Raw genomic sequence first — 7,500 nt, 5'->3', positions numbered from 1 at the left:
GGAAACTTGGGGTTTCCATGTCGCGCCCCGACCGAAACCGGCGGCGCCCAAGCCTTTGGAAACTTGGTGTTTCCGAGTCGTGCCATGACCGAAATCAGTGGCGCCCAAGCCTGGGAAAACTGGGGGTTTCCAAGTCACGCCCCGGCGCCCAGGCCTGGGGAAACTTGGGGTTTCCATGTCGCGCCACAACCGAAGCCAGTGGCGCCCAAGCTTGCGGGGACTCGGGGTTTTCCATGTCGCGCCCTGGCGCCCAAGCCTGGGAAGCTTGGGGTTTACATGTCGCGCCCTTGATGGAACCACGGGTTTCCGCATTTTACGACACGAGGGAAACATGGGGAACTTGGGGTTTCCATGACGATGCAAACCAGCTCGCAAGTCTCGGGAACTTGGGGTGTTTCGAAACCGCTGCCCAAGTCTGGGGAACTCGCTGTTTCCATGTTGCGGCACACCCTGAATCGCCCGAGAGTCTGTGGAACTTCGGATTTCCATGTCGTGGGGCCACAAAGAGCCACCAAAGTCTGGGGAACTCGGGGTGTCCATTTCGCGGCGCGATGAAAACTTCTACCCAAGTCAGCGGACACACAGTGGGTTTCTATTTCGCGTCACAACAAAAATTGCTACCCAAGTCTAGGAAACTCGGTGTAAGGACCTGTGGTTCGGTTTCTCCCCGTCGGTGCGAAGTGTGAACTCTACGACCGAAATGTGGGAAGGGACATAAGTATAATGCGCATTAGAGGTGGAGCGATGGTTGGTTTATAGTGTGGGAGCGTTTGGCATAACCCACGGGCCGACTCACATGTTGGGGCGACTTGAACGAAGAATTGTTTGCTGACCAGTAATCGGATGGCAAGTTTGCGACGTGTAAGGGCATTTTGGCACGCGGTGGTCGAGTCGGCCTGGGCAGCAACTTGCCCAACCGCTCGTATAAATATGGCAAGGCGTTGGATCATTTGGCATTCATTCGAAGATGGACATTCGAACATGAGCATTCGGTGATCAAGAAAAAACTGCGAAGTAGTGGAGCAGGTCGCAAAAGAGGCGCAGGCATATATGCACCCACTCTTGGGCAAGAACACACGATACGCACAGGGTTCGATTATCGGGTGAGGGCATGGGTAAGGAAGGCACTCGCCGTTCGGTGTGACACGGGGTGTCTCGGGTAGGTCGCCCGCCCGTCGTGGAAGAAGAAACGCGGAGGTGTCTCGGGTGACTCGGGTAAGTTGCCCGCCCGTCATGTAACAGGAAACGCTGGGTGACTCGGGTGAGGTCGCCCGCCCATCGTGCAGCGGTAAACAAGGTTCGGTTGACGAGTACGGTTGGCAGCTCGCGTGAGGGCGTGCCCGCCCAGCTCGAGCAAGGAACTTGGTTGGCACACGGAGGTGTTGCCTATTTGTAAAATTGGCTAAGTATGAAACTTGGTGTTTCCCAAGTATACTTGTAAAGCCTCGTAAACATTGTAGAGTTGAATAATATATTATATTCGGGCAGACTCATTGTTCAGGGAGTTGCCCCTCTCTTTACACTGTGAAATTGTGTTCTTCATGTATAATTGTTGATGATAATGAATGTGTATGGGTGTTCATTGGCATAAAGGAAACATAATAATACTTGGTTGCGAAAAACAAACTAAGTAGACTAATGGTTAGGCGTAGTCCATGAACATAAGTATTGGTGAAAAGAAAGTGTTCGGAGGCGCCGCACCTCAACAAGTACGGCTGAAAGAGTACTGTAGGCCTTGGGGCGTGACACGCGGGGTTCCCATGTCGCTCGCGCCATGTTGGGGATGGCGCACACCCCTTGATACCTACACGATGGGCGAGCCACTGACGGAAGGCGCGCGGGCGACCCTTGTTGCGTGCCCGGATGAAAGAGGTGACCATGTGCAGATGAGTCAGGATGTGGGCAGGTGTGTGACGTGCGGTGACGGGTGTAATTGGCGAGGTGTTGGAGCCGACCCATGGGTGCGATGGTGCACACGAAGGGACGCGGCGGTTCATTGGAATGGGGTGTGTCGAGGTTATGTGGTAGGTCAGCCGGGCATGCATGTTGATGGAGCCGACCCTTGTTATCCTGAGAGACACGGCCCTTGGGTGAAAGGATGCGTATAAGTAAGGAGGATGCCATTCGACGAAGGGACATCGAACTCAGACTTCCACATCACAGAACAAGTGCGAAGGAAGGAGTTGGGCGAAAATGGAAGGAAGAGAAGGACGCGGGTAAGAGGGCTGCACCGGCGGGCGGATTATAGAGGGCAGGTCGGGCTTGGTAGCGCGGATAGGCAGAGCAGGGCGGGTTACCATCCGGGCAGGCAGGCCGCACTGCATGCGGGCCATGCGCCCTCACTATGGACCGCACCGACGGGCAGAGTTTGGGCACCGCGGAAGGGAATGTCGGGCGAACAGGTTCGTAATTCAGGTGTGGAGTTTTGTCGTGGAGGCCGCGGGCCAGTGCAGCATGACCACACGACACGATAGATTGAAAGAATAATTGAAGAAGATAAATTTATGGTAAGTTATTTTCGCTGCATTATTAAGAACACTTATTGGAAAATTGACCGAGTGTTGAAGTAGGCGCAGACCGTGTACTCAAGTATTGGTAAAAGGAAAATGTACGGCGGTGCCGCACCCGCTTATGCGTGGTTGAAATACTACCACTAGGATAGGAGTGTGACATGGGGTCTCCCAGTCCCTCCTCGACAAATGTCGCCAAATTGCGGGGAACCCGAGGATTCCATGTCCCACCTTGTCGAAAGCATCCCAAGTGCGGGAAATTTGGGGTTTCCACGTCTCGTCGCGATGGAAATCACCCCAGCTGTAGTAAACTTGGTGTACATCGAGCCTGCAACCTCACATCAAGAAAAAGGCTCGGTTGGTCAAGAGAATGAAGGTTTCTTCATTGGTAAAGGATCTCGCTAAGGATCAAAGGTTGGAGTCTCTTCTAGAGCTAGTCCACCATGGACTATCAAAAGTTGAAAGAAGGACAGAGTGCCGGGAACGAAGTGCCGAAGATACAAAGTGCAGAGAGGAGGAAGGACTCGACTTGTGCTTGGGGGATATTATTGTCAAGGGTCTAGGGCTTCGAAATGACCAACAAGAAGCTTATGAAAGGGTTTTCCTTTCTGAAAGAGAGATAGGTTTTTCCCTGGCAGATAGCCAACATCCTGTGTTCTTGTTCTTATGTTTTTGGCACCAGTTTCATGAAAGTAAATGCACATGCATTAATAAGAAGAGAAGAAGATTAAGATAACACGATAAATTGCAAAAGAGCTTCACAAATTGTTATCAAGTCTAGAAGAATCCCGCTATATGCCATTGCCCAAGATTGTTCATCGCGATATCGAAGCTAAGGTGACACATCAAGGAAAGGGAATCTCAAGAACATCCGTAAGGTTGAAGCGTCAAGCCAAGAAGTCTCAATCACATCAAGGACAAGAAGGTCTACCATCTATCATTCATCATGGAAGACTACAAAGCAAGAAGAAACGCCTTGTATAAAGGCACCTACAAGAAGAACAAATCAAAGAGGGACCTACATCAAGCTACACCATCTTGAAGAATGAAAGGCACTACGAGTCAAGTCATCAAGCAAGTCCATTTGAAGAAAGCAACTTGAACAACATCAAGATCTAAGGAAGGCAAGCCATCAAGTCATCTCACACTCTATCAAGTAAGTATATGTCCCCTTCTGAGTATACCTCAGTGTCTTTTTGCAAGGAAAGTAACAAATTGGTTGGGACCACTACATGCCCAAAGTCCAACGGTTTGGATGCCAAGAGTATGGACGCTACAAAAGGGATTGTCCTAAACTTAATAAGGACAACAACAACAAGAGAAAAAGGGAAGAAGCTCATGTAACTCAAGAAGTGAAAGAAGACGACATGAAGCAAAAGAAGGAAGATCCTCCTATGACTAAGTCAACCTCTTTGATTAAAGTCTTATTTGAAAGGGGGTAGAGGTCTCATTGGGGGTCCCATTTATGGGATTCAACAGAGGATGATATACAGGCTAGAGCAGATGAAGCAAGAAAGGCTACACCAATCGAGGAGAACTATCAAATAAAGCCGTGATGATAAAAGCATAATCAAGATGAGGTACGTATGCATCAAAGTTTAAGTCATGTCATCATATATATTGATTGGTTCATGGGAAAAGTTCTAGAATAAAAGGATCTCTTTCGCCAACGACATGCTCGGAGGCATGTGCTACGGTGGAGTAAAGGTCAATCAATCCAATAAGAAGCAAATGAAGAACATCGCGGTCACAAAGAATAACTATTTGACAAGATTCCTCAACATCTCTTGAAAGAAGGCACGACAACTCTGACAAAGGAAGAAAAAGATAAAGGACCCTTGACACCTACGAAGGCCTTGGAGATAGTAAGGTGCAGATAACCGATTCAAGTCTACAAATATGTCATGATGAAGAGCAATATCACGATGAAGTCATGAAGGGCCACTAAATCAATGTACGGGAACAAGCGAGTACAACTAAGCATCCATGTGATAAGTGTTATGAAGGATACACAAGGTGACAAAGGAGTAGCTAGATGACAAAAAGGACCTGATATATATCAAGAAGGCCACTTTCCACGAAGGGAGCAATGACATGACAAACCAGGGGGGAAAGTGATCGATGGCCGGTACCCTGCCAAGAAGAAGTTCAAACAAAGACTTCAAGACATCGAAGGAAAGAAGGAGATCAAGTGGCTGAAGGACCCATGAAGCAAACGTTGTTGATGAATGGACAAGTCCCTAGCTAAGAGGGAGTTCTAACAAGTTCCCAACTACAAAGGAGCTTGGTCAAGTTCCTTGTCAGAGGAAACTTGGGCATGTCTTCCCCAATCAAGGGGAAGAGATAGACACAACATTCTTGTCTTCACTTGGAAAGAAATAACGGGAGGATTGGGCAATCATTTGGCATATGATGCTCTTTGAGGATGTGTAGGGCACCCAAGACAAGAGTAGGCAAGAGGAGCGATATTCTTTCAGGGCTGGGAACCTAAGAAAAGAATTGTCCTGGAAGGTCATACTCAGGGAACACCTGGGTGGGCATGTACCTTTAGAGACAATGACCAAGGTGTTTATAAGCCATTGGCCTCGCCAACATTTTTCTCTGGTCTTATGAGAGATAAAGCTGTTAGTGAAGGCCTTGCTATGAACAATGTTGGCTAATATGATGCTATGACAGATGGGTTGCCAATCCGGTTTCCCTTATGTGAATTATTCAAGATTGAAAAATAGCCAAACACCTTGTAATGATTTATGAATACCTCCCTAGTTAAGAGGGGGTGTTGAAGAAAGTGTAACTGGATTCGGTCTTCATAAATGTACTTTTGATATTTGTATTTATTCAAGAAAATAAATAAATAAATAAATATATATATTATATATATATATATATATATATATATATATATATATATATATATATATATAGATATATATTATATTTGTCATTGAGTTTCTTGCTCATTGAAATAGGCCTATCACATGTTAAAGTGTTATAAAGAGTCAAAAGAAAATGTTGAAGACCTTAAGGGCATGTTACCCCAGGTATATTTATGTATTAGAGTCAAATATATTCCTACCCTCGTGCCTTCGTTCGGGTCGTGCGCCCGTTCAAACCCCAAATTTCCTTCGGGCGGGTCGGGTCATCCCGTGCTGTGCCGTGTGTGGGGGTGCGCGGGCACACGTGGGCGTGCCGAAAATGCTAAGTCATGACCGCCCATGTACCTTCTTTGTTCGGGTCGTGCACCCATGGAAACCCCAAATTTCGTTCGGGTGATTCGGGTCGGCTCACACAGGGCGGGTCGGGTCGTGTCGTGCCGTGTTTGGGTGCCCGACACACGTGGTCGTGCCAAAAATTTCAAGTTTTCATCGCCCGTGTCTCTTCTGCACATTAGTGCGGCCCGTTTTCCTGATGCTCCCTCGGGCCTTTGTTCGGGTGGTGCACCCATGGAAACCCCAAATTTCTTTCGGGCTGTGCACACATGGAAACCCAAAATTCCGTTCGGGTGGGTCGGGTCGTGTCGTGTATGGGTGCCCTTGAAAACGCGTTCGGGTGAGTCGAGTCGGGTTGGGTCGTGCCATGCCGTGTGTGGGTGCTCGGGAACATGTGGCCGTGCAAAAAATGTTAGGGCGTGACCACCCGTGTGCCTCCTGCACGTTCGCGCGACCCGTTTGCTCGACGCTTCGTCATGCCTTCGTTCGGGCGGGTCGGGTCGTGCCATGCGTGGGTGCTCGGGCACACGTGGCAGTGCCAAAAATGCTAAGTCATGACCCCCCGTGTGCCTTCTACACGTTCGTGCAGCCCGTTTGCCCGATGCTGCCTTGTGCCTTCATTCGGGTCGCGCACCCATGGAAACCCGAAATTTCGTTCGGGTTGTGCATACAAGGAAACCTCAAATTTTGTTGGGGTTGGGTCGTGTTGTGTTGTGTGTGGGTGCCCATGCAAACACGTTCGGGTGGGTCGGGTCGGCTCGCACAAGGCTGGTCGGGCCATGTCGTGCCATGTGTGGGTGCCTAGGCACACGTGGCCGTGCCAAAAATGCTAAGTCGTGAACGCTCGTTCGAGTCGTGTGCCCACGAAAACCCCAAAATTTCGTTCGGGCGGGTCGGGACGTGTCATGTGTGGGTGCTCGTGCAAACAGGTCGGGTCGGGTCAGGTCGTGTCATGTGACGGTGCCAGAGCACACGTGGCCGTACAAAAAATGCTAAGTTGTGACCGGGGGTGGGCTTTGTGCATGATCGTGCTGCCCGTTTGCCCGAATCTCCCTTGTGACTTCGTTTTGGTCTTTTGTCGGAGCCCATGTAAACTCATTCGAGCGAGACGCTTACTGTGTAAACACTCATTCAGGCGGGTTGTTTGCATGTAAATTGTTCGGCGGGTCGGGCGGGGAGGGCGTCCGTGCAAAACCCGTTTGGGCGGGTCAGGGCGAGGGCGTCCGTGCAAACCCGTTCGGGCGAGGGCATCCGCGCAAACCTGTTCCGGCGGGTCGGGCAAGGGCGTCCGTGCAAACGTGTTCGGGCGGGTCAGGCGAGGGCGTCCGTGCAAACCCGTTCGGGGCGGGTTGGGCAAGGGCGTCCGTGCAAACTCGTTCAGGCGGGTCGGGCGAGGGCGTCCGTGTGAACGCGTTCGGGCGGGTTCGTTTGAGGGTGTCGTTGTGAACTCGTCGTTCGGGCAGGTCGTTTGAGGGCGCCGTGTGAACTTGTTCGGGCGGGTCATTTGAGGGCACCCATGTGAACTCGTTCGGGCGGGTCGTTTGAGGGTGCCGTGTGAACTCGTTCGGGCAGGTCGTTTGAGGGCACCGTGTGAACTCGTTCGGGCGGGTCGTTTGAGGGCGCCCGTGTGAACTCGTTCGGGCGGGTCGTTCGGGCGAGGGCGCGCCCGGGTGAATGAGCCCGTATCAAAAATGCTAAGTTGTAACCCGAGGTTGGCTTTGTGCATGTTCGTGCAGCTCGTTTGCCCGACTCTCCCTTGTCGCTTCGTTTCGGTCGTTTGG

The sequence above is a fragment of the Pinus tabuliformis genome, chromosome 2_2 (genome assembly GCF_031772625.1).
Source record: "Pinus tabuliformis cultivar Carrire ecotype Pingquan chromosome 2_2, CPIR1, whole genome shotgun sequence".
NCBI classification, from domain to species: Eukaryota; Viridiplantae; Streptophyta; class Pinopsida; order Pinales; family Pinaceae; genus Pinus; species Pinus tabuliformis.
The sequence above is the reverse complement of the archived record's forward strand: the minus strand, read 5'-3'. Positions refer to the sequence as shown.